The following is a 20,097-nucleotide window of genomic DNA, read 5'->3' as shown; positions in this document are numbered from 1 at the left end:
TGAGTTTTGACAGGTATCTTCTTCCAATTCATTATCTGTCTATTAATTTTGTCTATCATGTTTTCCATTTGATAGAAATCTCCATTTTTGATGTAATTAAATATTAATTTTTCACATTGTGAGTTATATTTTTAAGGTCCTCTTTAAGAATATCTGTCTGACTTGAAGTCAGAAAGATAATCTTTTATATTTTTTCCTGTTATCTTTATTTTGACCTTGAATATTTATAATTCACTAGAATTAATTCTTGTATTTTGAATGATATACAGCTCTTTATATGTGAGCTTTTATTAATAATGTATCTTTTCCCTCACTGATGTGGTACTGTCTTACATTAAGTTCCCCCAAAAACATGGCTCAGTTTCTGACTTTCCATTGAATTATATTTATCAACTTGTACTTGAACCAGTAGTCCATCTTTTTTTTTTTTCCTTTATGACAATGTCCTTGTATTAGAGCTTATTCTCTGGTAGATTTAATCCTCACTATTTACTTTCTAAAAATTATTTGGAAATTGTTAAATATAAAAAACAATATAAGAAGCAAATATAATAAAAATAAGAAATGAGTAAGAATATACAAGATCAGAGAGACAAATTTTTAAAAATTGACCTAACTGGCATGTATAGAACATCGCATCTGACAATGACAGACTCCTCATTCCGTTCAGGTGCATGTAGTATGTAAAGCAAAGCAAAAATGGTCATATGCTGGGGTTAAAGCAAATGTCAACAAACTAAAGAATTGAGATCAGTACTTACCTGTCAGGGGAGATACCATGATCACGAAGGTGGTTTTCCCAGGGCGAGGCTTATCCATTGCGCTCTGGATGTGCTGACCCCTGTGATTTCCCCAAATGTGGGAAACTCAGCTGTATAATTTGTGGTAGTGGGGGACTGCCTTCCCGCTTTCCCCTGGTATAAAAAAAAAAAAAAGAATTGAGATCATTCATCATAAGTTTTTCGATCACAATAGAATCAAGCCAAAATATTCAAATACAAAAATATGAATAGAAATTAAACAATACACTTTTCAGAAATCTATAGTTCAAAGAAAAAATCATAGTAGAAATTAGTAAATGTAGAAAACTGAATGATAATAAAGAATGAAAATAGCAAAGTGTGTGGAATGAGGCAGTTCACAGCCTCATTGCATTGATGGCTGCATTCCAAAGATAAGAGCAGTAATCAGTGACATAAAAAACAAGAATATGACATGGAAAATCAACACTCTAAAGCTAGTTATTTTAAATGATTAATAAAATGGAAAAACTCTTAGAAAGACAGGAAAAAATAGAGGATACAAATTGTCAATATTTAGAATGCAAAAGAAGACACTACTATAGATTCTGCATAAAGTAGTCCCTCTGTGTCTGCAGAAGATTCGTTCCAGGAACCACCCCACCCCCCTGCCAGATACCAAAATCCACAGATGCTCAAGTCTCTTATATGAATGGAATAAAATAAAACGCTTAAAACCCAGGCATATCTTCTTGCATATTTTAAATCATCTCTGGACTACTTATATTACATAATACAATGTAAATGTTATGTAAATATTTGTCATACTGTATTGTTTTTATTAGTATTTTCTATTTTTGTTTTGTTGCTTTTTATTGTGTCTTTTCCCCTTATTTTCTATCTGTGATTGGTTGAATCCACAGATGCAGGACTTGTAAATAAGGACAGCCAACTTCACATGAATAAGATAACTCTACACCAATAGATATGCTACTTCATTATAAATTAACAGTTCTTTAAAAATCATAAAATAGACACACAAAATAGAAATATAAATAGTTTTTTATTTTTAGTGCATTATTAAACATGTTTACTACAAAAAAAAAACACATGGCTTTACAGATAGTTTTCCAAATAATTTAAAAAGAGATAACATAAGTCTTAAAATCTTCTAGATAATAGAGAGACAACAGTTTCAAAAACTTATATAAGACCTTTGATATCTATCTAAGACCATTCATGATCTCGATTTTAGAACTTTTTCAAAAAAAATTATAAGAAAAGAAAATTATAGAATAACCTTTTTAATGAGTACATTCTAAATAAAACGACAGTGGTTAATCCTATCATATTGACAGGATAATACTTATGATCAAATGGAATTTATTCAGAAATGGCATGTTGGTTTATGTATTAGTTTGTTTTCACACTGCTAAAAAGATACTAGTGTAGACTGAGTAATTTATAAAGAAAAGAGGTTTCATTGACTCACAGTTTCACATGGCTGGGAAGCCTCAGGAAACTTACAATCATGGTAAAAAGGGAAGCAAACACATCCTTCTTCACAAGGTTGTAGGAGAGAGAAGTGTGTGGAGCAAGTTGGGAAGAGCCCCTTATAAAACTATCAGATCTCATGAGAACTCACTATCAGGAGAATAGCATGGGGAAACTACCCCATGATCCAATCACCTTCTACCAGGTCTCTCCCCAGACATGGTGGGGATTATGGAAATTAGAAGTTGAGATGAGATTTGGGTGAGGACACAAATCCAAACATATAAGTTTAATATTTGAAAAATCAATGTAATTCTATATATTAACATAAAAATTTTAAAGAAATACTTATTTTAATAAATGTAAAAAATATATTGAATGAGGAATACAGAAGAGCTCTGGCTGGCATATGGTGGGTACTGTTGTGGGAAGAAGATACCAGAGAAAGTAAAGGGCAGCAATCTTTGCTGTTCTGCAGCCCATGCTGGTGATTCCCAGGCAAGCAGGGTCTGGAGTGAACCTCCACCAAACTCCAGCAGACCTGCAGCAGAGAGGCCTGACTGTTAGAAGGAAAACTAACAAACAGAAAGGAATAGTTTCAACATTAACAAAAAAGACATCCACTCAGAGGCTTCATCCAAAGTTCACCAGCTTCAAAGACCAAAGGTAGATAAATCCACCAAGATGGGAAAAAACCAGTGCAAAATGGCTGAAAATTCCAAAAACCAGAATGCCTCTTCTCCCTCAAGGGATTACAACTCCTTGCCAGCAAGGGAATAGTCTTAAAACTCTAAATGTCTTCATAACTTCTAAATGATCTCTGCAGTGTCCATTTCCAGGGTATAGAAAAGAGCCAAATAAATACATTCCCTGCAGATCATAGCTCACACAAACTCTTTAAGATAACTTTAAGATAAATTTAAAACCCAATTTACATACTAACGTGAGAGAAAACAGACAAATATTTGTAAGGCAAATAAATTAGCATCCCTGAAGAAAACAGCCCAGGAATTCCTATATTCTTCAAGAGAGTAGAGGTGGGAAGAAAGCAATGTTCCAGCATTGAGAAAACATCAACAGAATGTCTTTGAGACAATGGCAGTACAATGTCTACCGCATAGCTCATCTTCACGTATATTATCACAGATAACCTTCCCAATGACACTGGGGGTGAGGGGGAGTAGTGCTATCCCAGCATTACAGATGAGGAGATGGTGATGCAAGAAGGTGAGACTTTACAAATCTACACAACTGTTGGGTGGCAGAGCCCTGCAAGACTCAATGCATGGGTCACCTCATTTCATGGTTCAACTCCTTCTGTTAAACTATTCTGTGTAGCACAAAGAAGAAGCCCATGACTATCAAAGCATTGCTAACTGAAACAGAATATTATAATTCATGTGGAAGAAAAGCTTCAAAAATGAGTGCAAAGCTCTGAGGGAAGTTTGCTGTGTGGGATGCTACCCTGGGCTGCCTGCGGAGATGAATAGTCGGACCACAACAGATTTTTATTCTTTTGGAGATCATAAATAAAACAGTTATAGACTCTGGAGGAGAAAGAAATTGGTTTGGGGGTAGGAGGTGATATTTTTCCCCCTAGGTTTTTGTATTTTAATAAGTGGGAAGCCCTTTTGTTTTCTGTTTTGGGAGTTTGGGGGGGTTGTGTTTGTTTTAGTTTGTTTTGCTTATTCTATAAAAGAAAGGGAGTGAGTCCCTAGGACTGCACTGTGACATTTCTTCTATTTTGTCAGATAAGGATGGCTCAATAATTTTTTCACTTTCCCTTTCTATCATTAAAAAATAAAGCTTTTCAATCAAAATATTTGATATTTTTCTACCAATTCTTCAGAATTTTACCATGTGTTGATAAGAAACCTCTCCCCCGAAAGCTCAATGCTTCCCCTTCTTTACATAGCCCAGCTGGGAAGGTGGTTAAAAGGTGCATACTTGGGAAGATACCAGGGCTGTGAGCAATTAATCACAGATTTACTGCAAAGTCCTCTGAATTATTTCTGTGATTTGGCTTCTTAAAACTAACATATGTCACAGAGGTTTTTTTTTTCTTTTTCTTTTTATTGCATTTTAGGTTTTGGGGTACATTTGAAGAACATGCAAGATAGTTGCATAGGTACACACATGGCAGTGTGATTTGCTGCCTTCCTCCCCTTCACCTATATAGTTCTTAGGGGAAATCAAGGAAATGACACAATGGATCCCTGTGCAAAATTGTACTAGTTTTAAGTAAAGATTTTGTGACAGGCACTAAGTTCAGGTCTTCACATGTATTGTCTTATTTAATCCTTAAGACAACGGTTATTATCCCCTTTTGATTGAAAAGAATGCTGAGCCATAGATAAGTCACTTAGGTGCCTAAGGCCACGCAAATCCTGAGAAGAAGAACCCAGCGTTCCCCATCCCCGACCTGTGTACTTATGCGATTTAAGGATTTGGAGCCAAAAGTCTTGGCTTCAAATTCTGGTTTCATAGCTGTGTGAATTTGGGCAAGTTTTTAAATTTCTCTGTCCCTCCGTGTCTTCTCCAAAATGGAGAATAGTAACAGGGACAGTACTAAATCACAGGCCTGCTGTGAGGATCAAAAAAGTTAATATAGCTTAGGTGCTTAGTTCCGAGATTCCCACTGCATGTGCTAACATATCCCAGGGCACAGCAGTCAACTTGCAAAGGGTTGTTGGAACATTTAACATTTTCAAGGGAAATGAGGGGATAACTGATGTCTGTCAGTCATTGAGTGAACTACCAGCTTGAGGTAGTTCACAGTTTCAACATTAGATCACACCGCATCCCTGTCAATGGCACTATATATATTCACAAAGCTGGATGTTCACCTTTTGCTATGATGAAAAGCAAATACCACCCTAAAATCAACGTGGAACAAGAAATTCGGGTGAAGGTGTCTGATCTTGACTCCAAATTTCCAGACATTGTACAGCACCCAACAGGTGCACACATGCCATTAGTAACTATTGTGTTACTTAAGAATGAAATAAAAGTATTTTCTTTCAATTTATGCATATTATTTTTTCAAATTTCCACCAAGTTGTCAAGACATAAATATGTATTAAGTGGTTGAGATATAATTACTTAATAAATGGATATGATGGGTATTTCTTTTGGCCTAGATGTGCTATGAAAAAATTACTATTACTACGGATGCCATGATATGAGAATGTTCAGAACTTCTGGCTTGGAACAATTCCTGGTTGCATAGTCACTGTGCAGATGGCAGCTGTGGTTTTCAGCCCCCATGCTGCACTGAGTCTTACGTAAAGTTTTGCCAGTTCCATATGACAAATGTAGCTAATGTTTGTGTTTGCAAACTGCCTAAACAGGTTGGGAGATGAGAGACGCCAGTTTTTACAGAAAAGGATAGGTGGTTAAGGCAGACATGTGACTTTTCCTAGATCCCTATGTTTACCCAGTGGTGCAATGGTACACCCAAACTTCTGGACACAGGGCACTTGTTTCTCTGAACCAGGCTGGTTCCTCAGGAAAAAAAAAATGATAAAAAAAAATTTTCACAACAGGATTTTTTTTTTCTTCTCCTTACCCCGCTAAGAGAGTCCAGTCTCTTTCTTTCTTCCGCCATCCATTTATTTGAAAAGATTTTATTTAATGATCTTAATGACGGAATCACTCTGCTTATTGGAAAGATAAATAGTCATAAATAATTTTCTTCTATAACTCTGAAGGCTTAAAATAAGATCTCAGCATGTTATTCTTGGGTTCACGTTTATGTCTGTTACTTTTACCTATGGGAGATTTGTACCATGGAGACAGGAGCCTTTTGCCACCTCTTAGAAGCCATTGTATGCTCTTGGGAGACCTGGCCTAGGGCAGAGACCAGGACATCTTAGCTGACTTAGTTCTATTATTACAAAAAAGCAACAGGAAATAACATGCAGAAAAGATTCTGTCTGATGTAGATTAAGTATACTATTGGAGGCAGAGCCTTTTCACAGACTGTTTCAGGAAGCTGCTTTGAGGGGGTTGTGTTTTGTTTCTCGTTTATATTATTTTTAATTTTTTCTCCTTAAACATTTAGAGTATTGGTTTATCTTTAATATTTTTATAGCACCCCCAGGATCATCCCAGGGGAATGCTTTAAAATAGCTGCAAGTAATTCAGCTATTTTGGCTAGTTAAGAGATTTCACAAAAAGTGTTCTGAGAAGATGGGGTTCTCGGTACCCTTCCAGTGTCCAGCCTTAAGCCTTTCAGCCTCTGTCTGTATCCAATGATCCCTGCCACTCACTAGGCACCTTATGAAGGATAGGCTCTAACAATTTCGGTTCATAGGCTCAGTGCTTAACTATCTTAATTTACTCCTCAAATCCTCCTTTCTTGCCCTCAACTTACCTCATCATGAGCTCATTCTTTTCCAGTGCCCTAAGTCTGATTATGCTGCATTGTCTGTGGCTGTTGCCTTCCTAGCTAGAAACGTGTTTTCTATCATAAACTAAACAAAGTGTTGACTTTTCACCCCAGCAACAATCTGAAGCCACATAGATTAAACCACTCTTAGGGTTTTAGCCAACCCCATGGGCTTTCCTTCCATGGCACCCACAGGATTATCTATTATTAGTATGATTATTAACATAGCCTTTCTTTTGATTTGTCCCACCATTGGAGCCTTATGTTCTAGTTGGTCATAAAAGGATAAACATATAAATTTCTGGAATTCTTGCAAGAATTAAATGGTATGCTGAATATAGGGCATGTAGCCCAAGTTAGCAGGTTCACAATAAGTGTAGCCTTTATTATTATGAGAAGAAAACTTACCTCTTCACTCATGAGAACAAAGGGAAACATAGAGACTGTGGAAGTCAGAAAGGCCCCCAAAGGTGTCCATGCTCTTGTCTCTGGATCCTGTGACTATGCTGCAGGCCACGGCAAAAGTAATTTTGCACGTGGGATTAAGGTTATGAACCTTAAAATAGGAAGGTTAGCCTGGATTATCAGGTATGCCCAACACAATCAAATTAACCCTTAAAAGCAGAGAGCAGTCCAGGCATGGCGGCTTATGGCTGTAATCATCCCAGCACTTTGGGAGGCTGAGGCAGGTGGATTGCTTCAGCTCAGGAGTTTGAGACTAGTCTTAGCAGCATGGCAAAACTCCATCTCCAATAAAAATATAGAAATTATCTGGGTGTGGTATATGCACCTCTAGTCCCAGCTACTCTGGAGGCTGAGGTGGGAGGATTGCTTGAGCCTGGGAGGCAGAGGTTACAGTGAGCTGAGATTGCACCACTGCACTCTAGCCAGGTAACAGATCCTGTTTTNAAAAAAAAAAAAAAAAAAAAACAGCCGAGAGCCTCCTCCAGCTGGAGTCAACCCCCTGTGACAGCAGAAAAGGAGCTTGGAGATATTTGAAGCATGAGAAGAATTCAATAAAGCAATACTGAAAAAAACCACATGGAAAGTATGAGATGGAATGTGGACACTTTTAGGAACAGAAATCTGCCCCAGCTGACAGCCAGCAATAGACTGGGGACCTCAGCCCTGCAACGGCAAGAAATTGAGTGTGGCCAACAACTTGAATTAACTTAGATGCAGATTCATCCTCAGACCCTTGAGATAGTCCTTCCAGTACCCTGATTTTAGCCTTGTGAGACTCAAACCAAAAGATCCAGCTAGGCCATATGCCCTATTTACCTACACAACTATGAGCTCACACATTTGTGTTGTTGTAAGTGCTAAACACTTGTGGTAATTTTCTCCTACTCAGGCCTAATCCAGGATATGTACGTGGTAGTTTTCTCCTACTTAGGCCTAATCTGTTTTGCTCTGTATTAGCTCTGTATTAGAGCCTATATTCTGGATTAGGCCTGAGTAGGGGAATGACTTCCAAAAAAATGCAGAATCATGTCAGTACTGAGGGTTGCTCCTCAGAGGCTATGGTAGGTGATAGCAGCACAGCAGTAACAGCAGCCATAGGAAGCCATCAATCACAATGATACCAGACTTTAGGGCTGAGGGACTCAGACAATGACTCTACAGGGGGACCGCAAAAAGTTTATGGAAAAATAGAATTGATAAAAATAAAAAAATATATATTTTCTCTCTTAAGATAAACTGCATCAAATTCAAGACTCAATATATTATAAGTGATGATACCAGTCATTTAATCCATCCCTAAAGAACAGAGGACCCTGGGATTTAATCATGTCAATGCAGTCTTTTTTATGATATTAATGGAAGAAAAATGGGTGGCTTTTTCAGATCTTTCTTTAGATAAGGAAATAAAAAGAAGTCAGAAGGAGCCAAATCAAGACTTTTGTGTGAATGCCTAATGATTTCCATTAGAAATCTCACATAATTGCTCTTATTTGACTAGAGGAATGAGTAGGAGTATTGTGGTAGTGAAAAGGGATTCTCCAGTGAAGATTTGTGGGCATTTTTTTTTCTGCTAAAGCTTTGGCCTTTCCCAAAATAAAATAAGCAGATATTATTCTTTGGTCCTCCAGAAGGTCAACAAGAAAAAGTGCCACGCACATGTCAAAAAACTATTGCCATGACCAGTGTAATAGCTCTTGCTCTTGACCAGCAAAAGCTTTTGCTTTGACTGGACCGCTTCCACCTCTTGGTAGCCATTGCTTTGATTGTGCTTTGTCTTCAGGATAATACTGGTAATTTCATGTTTCCTCACCTGCTACCATTCTTTGAAGAGATGCTTCAGAATCTTGAACTTTGTTTAAAAAAAATTCCACTGAAAGCCTGCTCTTATGTGCAGGTAATCTGGGTGCAACAGTTTTGGCACCCATCAATGAAAAGTTTACTTTTAACTTCTTAGTAAGAATCATGTAAGCTGAACCAATTGAGATATCTATAGTGTTAGCCATTGTTTCTGCTGTTCATGTTCTGTTCTGTCCTGTCCAATTAGGGCTCAAACAAGATTAATTTTTTTCTCACAAATTGATGTGGATAATTTGCCACTGTAGGCTTTATCTTCAACATTGACTTCTCCCTTCTTAAAAAAAGCTATCCATCTGTAAACTGCTGATTTCTTTGGGAAATTGTCCTCATAAATTCTTTATAAAGCATCAATGATTTCACCATTCTTTCTCTCAAGTTTCACTAAATTTGATGTTTGTTCTTGCTTCAATTTTAGCAGAATTCATTTTGCTCTGACAGAGGCTCTTTTCAAACTGATGTTTTATCTTTCTTAGTGCCTCAAACTAGATCCTGTTCATACATGTTATAAAAAGTTAGTGCCAGTTTATTTTGGTGCAAAACATTTTTGAAATTCATGCATAATTTTTCCATGACATACATTTTCATGAACGTTTTGAAGACCCTGCATCATTTTAACTGTGCTACTGGCTTTAGCCAGGAGAATTGTAAGACCTCTGGCACTAGGGGTGAAGCATAAAGAAATGGAGAGGCAGCATGCCAGCTATTGGGACCCAGCCAAAGGCCAGTATTTTGTGTGGTAGCAGCCAGGAATGCATGTGTTGCTGTTAAAAATATTAACAGTAATTTAGCAAGGGTTGATATGATATGTCCGTAGTATTACTAACAAACAAATAAGGTTGGTTTTCTGCATTTTTTGCTTCTGCACAGATTTGGTGAGTACCAGATTTAGAATTTATAAATGACTGACCCTCCAGTCCTTGATACTAGGTTGGGTCAAAAGTAATTGCGTTTTTTGCCATTGAAAGTAATGTCAAAAACCACATTTACTTTTGCACCAACCTAATACTTATTTAAATGGATTAAACACAAGTCTCCCTAAGCTCAGGGAAGTTAATCTCAGGGAGAGCTGGAGACTTTAAATACAGTCAGGTCTGGTTTCCATATCTGAGCACATACATCTCTCAAAAAGCGTACTTCTTACCTTCACTCTAAAATATAATTCACAGCCTATCTCTTGCCTTTTATGTAACTACCTCTTTCCCCCAGCCCATAGTCCAAGAACATCACAAATGTAGTATTCTTATTTTCTTTTATAAGAAACAATATCAGTCAGGCATGGTAGCTCATGCCTGTAATCCCAGCACTTTGGGAGACCAAGGTGGATGGATCACCTGAGGTCAGGAGTTCAAGACCAACCTGGCCAACATGGTGAAACCCTGTCTCTACGAAAAATACAAATATTAGCTGGGCATGGTGGCAGGCGCCTATAATCCCAGCTACTCAGGAGGCTGAGGAAAGAGAATCACTTGAAGCAGGGAGGCGGAGTTTGCAGTGAGCCAAGATTGTGCCATTGCATTCTAGCCTGGGGGGCAAGAGTGAAACTTTGTCTTTAAAAGAAAAAAAGAAAAAGAAAAGAAACAATATCAATACCTGCTGGAAAAATAAAGATATTCACAATCTGACCCCTGCCAATCATGATTCCGCAGTGGAAGGTAGGGATGGGGAGTTGAGTCATGGATCCATCCTTCTCGTATATTGTTTTCTATCTGAAATGTAATTATTTCTTTCTCATGTAACTAACTCTTAATCATTCTTCAGAATTTAACTCAAAGCCTTGTCTTCTGACAACCTTCCCTTACAATGCTACCATTCATTTATTCCACAGACACTGTGATCCTTAAACTTCTGCAAGTGTTGGAGATATTGAAGTGAACAAAAATGAAGTAATTTCTACCTTCATCAAGTTTACATTCTAGTGGTTGAGTCAAACATTATTCAAAGAATTCACATATAATAAGACTGTTTTAAAGCTGATATGCCAGGATAATGATGTATCAATAATTTTATAAATTACCTCATGCCTTTCTTTTTCTATAGCTGACTTATTAAGAAAAAAGTATAAAGGTAGCTTTTCTCTCTCTCCCTTCAAAAGATATTCAGGCTTTGTGTAAGGTAGGTTAGGGCTCCCAGGTCCTGAAAGTAGAGCACTAAATGGGGAAAGCGTCCTGGCCTCTGTTTTGTAAGGTCTAGAACAATGGCACACAATAGAATTGTAATATCGTTACATACGTAGTTTTACATTTTCTAGTAGCCATATTAAAACAATTTTTTTAAAGTGTAATTAATTTTGATAATAAATTTTATTTAACCTCAATATCCCAAATAGTTTTCAACATGTAATTAATACAAAACCATTATGAGATATTTTATTCTTTTTTCACATCAAGTTTTCAATATCTAATGTTAAAATCACAACACATCTCAATTTGGACTAGCTACATCTTTCTTTAAAGTTATTTTCCTGTAGTAGGAAGACCTTTTGTTGAGCTGGTATGTGGTAATTAAGACATAAATATTAACTGCCAAAACTTGGTATCCTGGCAAACACCCTGGTGATCAAATCTTTGGGTGATAGAGAGGCATATCTGTATTCTATTTCTGGATCGGTAGTTAATGAAGGGTAACCCTCACATGCAGCATCATTTAGCAGAAGCAGCCAAATTAACAATATAGTCCAAGGAAACAGAGCGCTTTTCCCATTTTCCAAGCTAAATAAACTCTTATCTTGGTAAATGGAAACTCTGAACTGTAGTATATGCTTGAGAATATAATAGAGATGTGACATTTCTTACACTCTGACTGTGATAGAACAATTCATCCTTGTTAGACATAGAGGAAAAGTCCATTCTGTTTTGAGAAAGAATAGAAGAATGCAGATTAAGTATTGGCAAAGATCTCTTCGAGGAAGCGACATAAACCTGTGGAGAAGGCAGCTCTGTGTAGCGATGGGGGATGAAATGTGCTCCAGACAGAGCAACATGTATAAGTGCCAGGAGGTAGAAAAGAGGTTTGTATACTCCAGAAGCTGCAAGAAACTCAACAGAAGTAATTAAAAGGAAGAGTAGAAGTCCAGGCATGGTGGCTCATGCCTATAATACCAGCACTTTGGGAGGCCGAGGCGGGTGGATCACTTGTCAGAAGTTTGAGACCATCCTGGCCAATATTGTGAAACTCCATCCCTACTAAAAGTACAAAAATTAGCTGGGCGTGGTGGCTCGTGCCTGTAGTCCCAGCTATTTGGGATGCTAAGGCAGGAGAATCACTTGAATCTGGGAGGCAGAGGTGGCAATGATCCAAAATCATGCCACTGCACTCCAGCCTGGGTGAGAGAGAGAGAGACGCTCCGTCTAAAAAAAAAAAAAAAAAAAAAGGAAGAGTTGCTCAACGTAAGCTGAAAGGTTTGAGAGGAAGCAGGTTATATGTACTTATGGGATAAGTTAAGGGTGTTGAACTTTATTCAAACTGCAGTGGGAAGATGTAAGCATTTAGAGGATCAGAAGGGTGTGATCAGATTGATGTAGATGTTCACTCTAGCTGTCATGAATGAGTCATGGGTGGAAAGAGTAGAAGAAGGGAAACTGATAGTCTAGGCATGGTTAGAACAAGGACAATGGGTAAGAAAGATTTTGAGATCAATTTTGAAGTTGAAATCAACAGGACTTGGTGATGCATTGGATGTGGAGGTCGGGACAGAGGAGGTACCAAGGATGATGCCCAGGTTTGTGGCTTAAAACACTTCACAGCAAATGAAGAATCTAAGAAGTGTAGCAAGTATAGAGCAGATTCAGAGTTAGTGTCTTGTTTTTGTGCTTCTATGGTGCCCTGTGCATATACAACTAAATGGTTTGTTTGTCTTAAAATGTACCTATGGGGTTCTTGGCTTTGTATCTTTACTTTTTATCTTCGGCAACTACTTAACATGCCATCTTGCACGAATCAGATACAGATTCATTTAAATAATTATATCCCATTTTCTTCTTGCTTTGTGAAATCAAAATCAAAATCCATATATTGGCATACAACATCTTTCATTAATTACTCTCCAGCTACCTGTCCAGCCTCATGTCTTACCATACTTCTTCACATACACCTGGTGTGTCAGCCTCACAACCTCACCTCACAGCCTCAGCCTCCCACCATTCAATGCGCCAGTCTCTATCACAATGTCCTGACTTTAAAATTCTGTTCATCTATTTGTCACTCATCACTTTTCACATGAACCATGTAAAAGATTACTTCTTTTCGAAGATTTCCAAACAACCTCAGGCTGAATCCCCCACAGAATCCCACAATACCTTGTTTATTCTTTAATTAGTGCATCCATCCTTATGATTCAAGATCAGTTTGCAAGTGATTATCTACTTAAGACTGTAAGCTCCTTGAAAGTAGGAGCTGTGCCTTGTTTATCTTTCAAATATTGGTACCTTGTATTAGACTCAACAGAAGTCTATTGAAGTAAGGATAAAGAATATAGCTAAAAGGAAGAATTATCCCTGGTGAATAATTTTTTTAAAAAGTTCGAGAGTCAGGATAAAAATGCAGAAACATCAGTATCCTGATAGGCAATGGGGAGTGCCGGGAAGTTAATGTTGCCTGCAGAAGAAAATTTGGAAATATTTAATGAACCTACATATGACTTTTGACTCAGCAATCTCAATTCTAGAAATCTACCCTGAAAATAAACTCCAAAAATATGAAAAAGTATATGTGTGTGCTTATGAATTATGGCATTATTTGAGCAACAAAAGTCCATCAATAAAGGGTTATAGTATCCCCACACAGTGGACTATGATGCATCTATTTAAGAGGAATATGGTCTCTGCAAACTGATACCAATGGTTCCTAGGGCATACTTTTAAGTGAATATATATATATATATATATATATTAATTACAGTGTTTATTACATGCTACCTTTTGGACAAAAAGAAAGGGAAACTAATATATTAATGGCTTTTAGGAAATAAGATTTAAGTATATATGTTTATATTTGCCAAATGAAACATAAAAAAAATGAACCAGAAACTTATGAAAATGGTTACTTCTAGAAGTAATCTGATAGTATCTTTTCTTTTATTTCTGACCTTTAAGTTATATGCATGTTTTGCATGTATTAAAAAATCAAATTAAATCCAAAAGAAAAAGGTACATTATAAAACTGAATACAAGCAGAAATAAATAAACTTAAATATGTATGTGTATATCTATATTTATATATAGAGATATATATAATTAACACAAAATGGTCCATTTAAAAATGTACTTCAAATAACTCTTGGATCAGAACTCTGACTATACGGCTTTAGTGTAATATACAGTACTTTAAGAACAAAATAAACTGCCAAGAAAGCTTACATTTCACTCAGGCTCAATTTTTACTCAAGTAGTCAAACTAAATTTGGGCTTATTATTATTAAACAAAATGGTATTATAAATTTGAAACTACTATATGTATATTGTAGGTTAAAGCAAACAAGGAAATATATTAATGTTATTAGGAAACATGATTTTAATATAAAAGAAATACATGTACAAAAAGATAAGATAAAACTTCATAATAGAAATATCAGTTGGCCCTCATAATTCTTATTTCCTACCTCTGACATCAACAGGATCTAGAAGCAATGACATCGAGGTAACAATGAACATAGCCAGTGCCTGGATTTTACCATTCCCCCTAATATGAACTAAGCTTGTTGGAGAATGACTGAGTCTAGATCTGGGACAGAGAAAGCTCAGGTGAGTCTGAGACATCCTTTGTAGTAGAAACCAAGAAAGCACTCAAAAACTAAGGGTACATGTTCAAAGGACCCAGGAGTCAAATTAAAAAGAATTGTAAGGCTAAATTCAGGATAATATGAGCATCAAAAAAGATGGACTATTGTGGTTTGTAATATATTGAATACATAAAAATCCTGAGTTCCTGCTGATACCATCTCTTCACCCCAAATAAAAAATAATAAAGATAGAAAGGGAAAACATAAAGGTTCTTCTCTACAGAATACTACTAGATAACTAGTGCAGAAGAAATAGTAGAATTATAAAATCACTATGTTTCAACCCTCAATGTTGTAATTGATTTAGGCAGGCTTTATCCATGGATGCTAAAACCATTAGAAGTGGGAGATATTCTTCCATGCCAAAGTATCATGTGGCTGCTTTCTTACTAATGGTAAATGGTGAAATTTATCATTACAATGGAGAGATCAGATGATTAGAGTTAGCGTTATGAATAGTGCAACACCCTGAGGTGATGGAGCTCCTGAAATAACTCACTATAACATCTGTAACATCAGCCATGAGGAATTCTTAGCCACAATGTTTAACCCAACCTAATCAAGCTTCTAGATATAATTTCTAATTTATCGGAAATAACATGGATACAAGAATAAATAACACCACAAGTAAACAATGAGACAAATCCATAAGTTGGAATATTCTATAAGATAACTGGCCTGGACTCATCAAAACATGACAACATCATGGGAAAAAAAGTATGAAGACTTAGATATAAAGAAAGTTGAGTATATGCCAGCTACTGTACCAAACTCTTCATTTATTTTCTAGAATCTTTACTACAACCAGTTCGCCAAGGCAAGGAGTGGTTAAACGACTTGCCTAAGGTCACATAGCTGGTAAGAGTTGCTCAATCTGCTGAGTCTGTCTCTCTGACCAAAGTGCCTACCCATAGTTTGGTGATGGCATTTATTTAACTGATTTTATGCAATACCTAAGCATAACTACAACAGGCAGATAAATGTTTAGGTAAGGTTCTCTGAAAACAACAAAAAGTCAATGAAATTTTCTACTTATTATATCTGCTGAAATGTTAGCATTGTATATCAGGGTTTACCTACCAAAGATATCAGTGAGCAAGTAGCAGGGAAACATCAGCAGTTAAGTAAAGCAGAAAGTGAAAATGGTCAAATTGGTCAAAGTGATTCATTTCAGATGTGCTATGTTAGAAAGTCAAAAGTGCCAAAATGTCCTTAATGGACCCACCAATTTGAATGATGTTTCAATAATATCTGCAGATCACTATTTATTTCAAATTTTATCTCTTTTGAAGTAGTTAATGCTATAGCAATCAAAATACCCTTATCAATTCCAGATTAGTTTACTATTTGTTTGCATTATTTTTCCCTGTTCTATTTAATATTTTCTAATCAAAAATACTAATAGAGAGTTTATAGGTAACTTTTTATATTTACTCCATTGTATCATTTAATATGGTACTATTGTTTCAGCTAGATCCTCTTCTATCTCTACCAGGTAAAACAAACAAATAAAATCAAAAGAGAAAAATAAAGAAAATGAGACTTTATATCCAAGTAAAATATATCAACTTTGATTAGATTCTTATTAAAAAGACAACAATAGGCCAGGCGCGGTGGCTCAAGCCTGTAATCCCAGCACTTTGGGAGGCCGAGGCAGGTGGCTCACGAGGTCAAGAGATTGAGACCATCCTGGTCAACACGGTGAAACCCCGTCTCTACTAAAAATACAAAACATTTGCTGGGCATGGTGGCACGTGCCTGTAATCCCAGCTACTCAGGAAGCTGAGGCAGGAGAATTGCCTGAACCCAGGAGGCGGAGGTTGCGGTGAGCCAAGATCGCGCCATTGCACTCCAGGCTGGGTAACAAGAGCAAAACTCCGTCCCCCCCCCAAAAAAAAAAAAAAAAAAAAAAAAAAGACAACAATAACAAATGCCATTCTTGGATAATTGAATAAATTATTAAACAGCCACACACCACATAATGACATTTTAGTTAGCAATGGGGTACTTATACGATGAAGTTCCCATAAGATTACATTATCATAGTTTTACTGTACGTTTTTATGTTTAGATATGCAAATACTTACCATTATGTTACAATTGCCTGTAGTATTTGGTATAATAAGGTGCTGTACAGGTTTGTAGCCTAGAAGCAATAGGCCATACTGTGGACCCTAGATGGGCAGTGGGCTGTACATCTAGGTTTTTGTGAGAATACTCTATAATGTTTACACAGCAATGTAATCTCCTAGTGACATATTTCTCAGAACATATCCTCATCATTGGACAATGCATTATAGTATACTGAATATTAGATAATATTGGAGAAGTATTAGTTTTCTTAAATTTGATAACACAGCGAAATATGAGAAGACCCTACTTTGAGGACTTGCATGAAGGAGTATCTAGGAGTGAGACATTTTAATGTCTGTAACTTACTTTCAAATAGTTCAGCAAAAATGACCACAACAATAACACACACACACAGGTGGGTGGAAAGCAAATGATCAAAAAGAAACAATTTTTGAATCTGGTTGTACGACATTGTACTATTGCACTATTCTTTCAAATTCTCTCTATGGTTGGATTTTTAAAATTACAATACGCAAAGAAAAACTGAAGAAGTTAGGATTACTCTCTGTGGCATTAAATTTACATAAAGGTCAAGGCAAGTAAGACCCAAGAGAATTTTTACTAAGAAGGTGGTGGTGTTGGTGCCTAAAGACATTTGAAAATGTGCCAACACTTAGATGGTGAGGGTAGAAGTGAGAGGAGGGAGGTCCGGAAAGGAACAAGGCAGCCTGAGAAGCTCAGTCACTCCAGAGAATAGGAAGTAGAAAGAAAAAAATGGGGTGAGTAGCTAGATCAAATACTAGATAACTGATTTTTAGTAGAAAAGACAATATCACAGTAATATTAAAAGACCTTTGAAAGAGATAATGAAAATATATCATCCATTATTCCACCACTTTCCCTGTATTAACAGTATGTGTTACATTCTACATTCAAATTTTACTAATATTGACATGCATGCTATTTTATAATCTACTTGAACTATACATTATGTCAAATAGTTTCTATATTTTTAAAAAAATCCCAAAAAGCTTCCAATTTTTTTTATGCTTTTATATTATGATTTATTAAGCCATTACTCTGTTAAACATCTAGGTATCCTTTCCCTTCTTTCTGCTAAAATGGATGGTGATACAAGGTATATAATAATGTATATCATACCTCTAAGAGATTATATCTTTGGTATTCACAGGAATAAAATAACTGGAGCAAAGCATGTGAGTAGTTTTGTGTTTGGCCCACTGGGTTTTGAGAATCTAATCTTACTGCTTGAATGTAGATCCATAGTGACAGAAGGGACCATTAATTCTTCATGAAATAGAGGAAGGACACCAGAATAAGGCCTGTTCCAGGCAGAGTTCATGAACTTGGATGGGGTTCTGGGTAGAGACTGGGTGTGAAAGCTGAAAAAGCTGAGATATACGCACCTAGAATGAGGCCTGCTTAGTTGAACTTGGCATTTGGGGAGTGTGGGAGTACTCTTTTCATTCAGGCATCTGGACTAGAGAGCATATCACAGTGTAGGATTCAGTGTAGAATTTCCAATCCTATCTGCAATTTTAAATATGCATCCCTTAGCAGTGAAAAGTAGAAGTGGACTCTTGTCCTGAGTGTGAAAACCAAAGTGATTTCTTATAGATCTCAAAACACCTGGGAATTCTGAGACAGTATGAAGAAAATGCCAAGAGAGATTCAATGTTGTGCTATAGGTGGTGGAGGCTTGAAAAATTAATGGGAAATAGATGTGAACTCATTTGCATGGACTTCAATAATGAAAATCACAAGCATCAGATGGTAGCTTCTGCCCGACACTTCATAGACTCTGGTACAAGCAGAGTAATAGGCAATAAAGGTAAAGCTGTCCAGGGAGCAAATATTAGGGTAGAGTCACACTTGTGGGTTATCTCAGGAAGCAAGTATTCTCAGCATGTGAGATAGTAGGCCTGCCACTTACTACAGAGTGCTCCTATTACCACTTAAAGAAGGTGAAAACAGCCCCAGACAACTTCTGTCTATACCCACATGCACGGGAAAGAAGCCAGGCAGGAATGTGCTTTGTAGCTTGCAAATGCATTCCACTGAAATGCCTTCCTACACTTTACAGGCAACAAACCTTTTCCTCACAGAATGAAACAGACCCAGCATGAAGATTGCCTTTTCCTTTTGTCTAGGACAACATATTTGAACAGGTATCTGAAAATCTTTGGGGGTATCCACTCTGACCCCAACACAAAAACAAAATAGATATGGCATCTCTCCATAAGAATGAGAAAGTAGAGAAAAAGCTGCAAATCTATGAAAACATCCAACAGTTACAAACAAGGACACCATTCTAGGAACTCAGAGTAAATACTTTCCATAAAAAAGAAAGTCAAGGAAAACTATATGTTAACAATTTGTGTGTATAGTTTCAAATAGATTCAAGAGAAACTTTTATCTATTAGAAGTTAATAATCTGAGATGAGGAAAAATTATCTTGAGATCATCAGCATAAATAGGTTTAAAATATAATGGAGGCTATGGATGATGATGTATGTATACATACATATATTAGATATATATATGAAATTTGTTAATTACATGAAAGTCTTAAGAAATTTTTTCACAAATAGGAGAAAATAATCATGATGAATGCAGGGAACATACTAAAAAAAGACACAGATTAGAAGGTGATTCTGGGGAGACAGCAAAGTATAAAGCATCAGGAATCTGTCTCCCCAACTAGATAACAATTGTACAGTAAATATTTCTGATGTAACGATTTTGGAACTCTGAAGTCTATTGAAGAGTCACAACTTCCAGGAGAAGCTTTGTATAGTAAAGTGCAGTTAATTTTAACCTTCAGATCTTAGTACAGTAGCAGCTACCCATCCCCACCTAAGGCCCCATGACAGGCTAACTGTGCACATTTCTGCGGCAGGATGTACAAAACTTACAGGAACCAAAGTACAAAACAAGAACCAAATCCTCCAGATACTTAAGATCTGTATTCAGATTTCTAATTGCTCTTTCTGATCACAGAGGTACAGACAGATATGAGTGGCCATTTCCCCATTGTTGCAAACCCCTGTTTCTAGAGTGGTTTTCAGAGGATTTAAAAGACCAGCACCCTCTCATCCGTCTCTTTATTTTTCTTTCTCCCACTTTTGTAATCAGACATTAAACACTGAGAAACTCAGCAACACCTACATATACAGTAAAAGTTGGAAACAGACCATGCATGTTCAGGGAAAACTGCAGACTCAGAAAGGCCTGAAAATACTTTGACTTTATACCTCAAGCTAATCTTAAATACAGTCAAT

At 36.7% G+C, this 20,097-nt stretch overlaps 1 non-coding gene across 1 annotated transcript; it reads left to right on the top strand.

The window, feature by feature from the left end:
• The first annotated feature begins 753 nt into the window (after positions 1–753).
• Positions 754–917, top strand: LOC119467471. Its single transcript, XR_005196011.1, has one exon. It is a non-coding gene; the product is annotated as a U1 spliceosomal RNA (small nuclear RNA).
• Positions 918–20,097: the final 19,180 nt, after the last annotated feature.

This window comes from Cebus imitator, unplaced genomic scaffold, assembly GCF_001604975.1.
Source record: "Cebus imitator isolate Cc_AM_T3 unplaced genomic scaffold, Cebus_imitator-1.0 Scaffold294, whole genome shotgun sequence".
Taxonomy (NCBI): domain Eukaryota; kingdom Metazoa; phylum Chordata; class Mammalia; order Primates; family Cebidae; genus Cebus; species Cebus imitator.
Note: the sequence above shows the minus strand (reverse complement) of the source record. Positions and strands in the feature narration are given on the sequence as shown.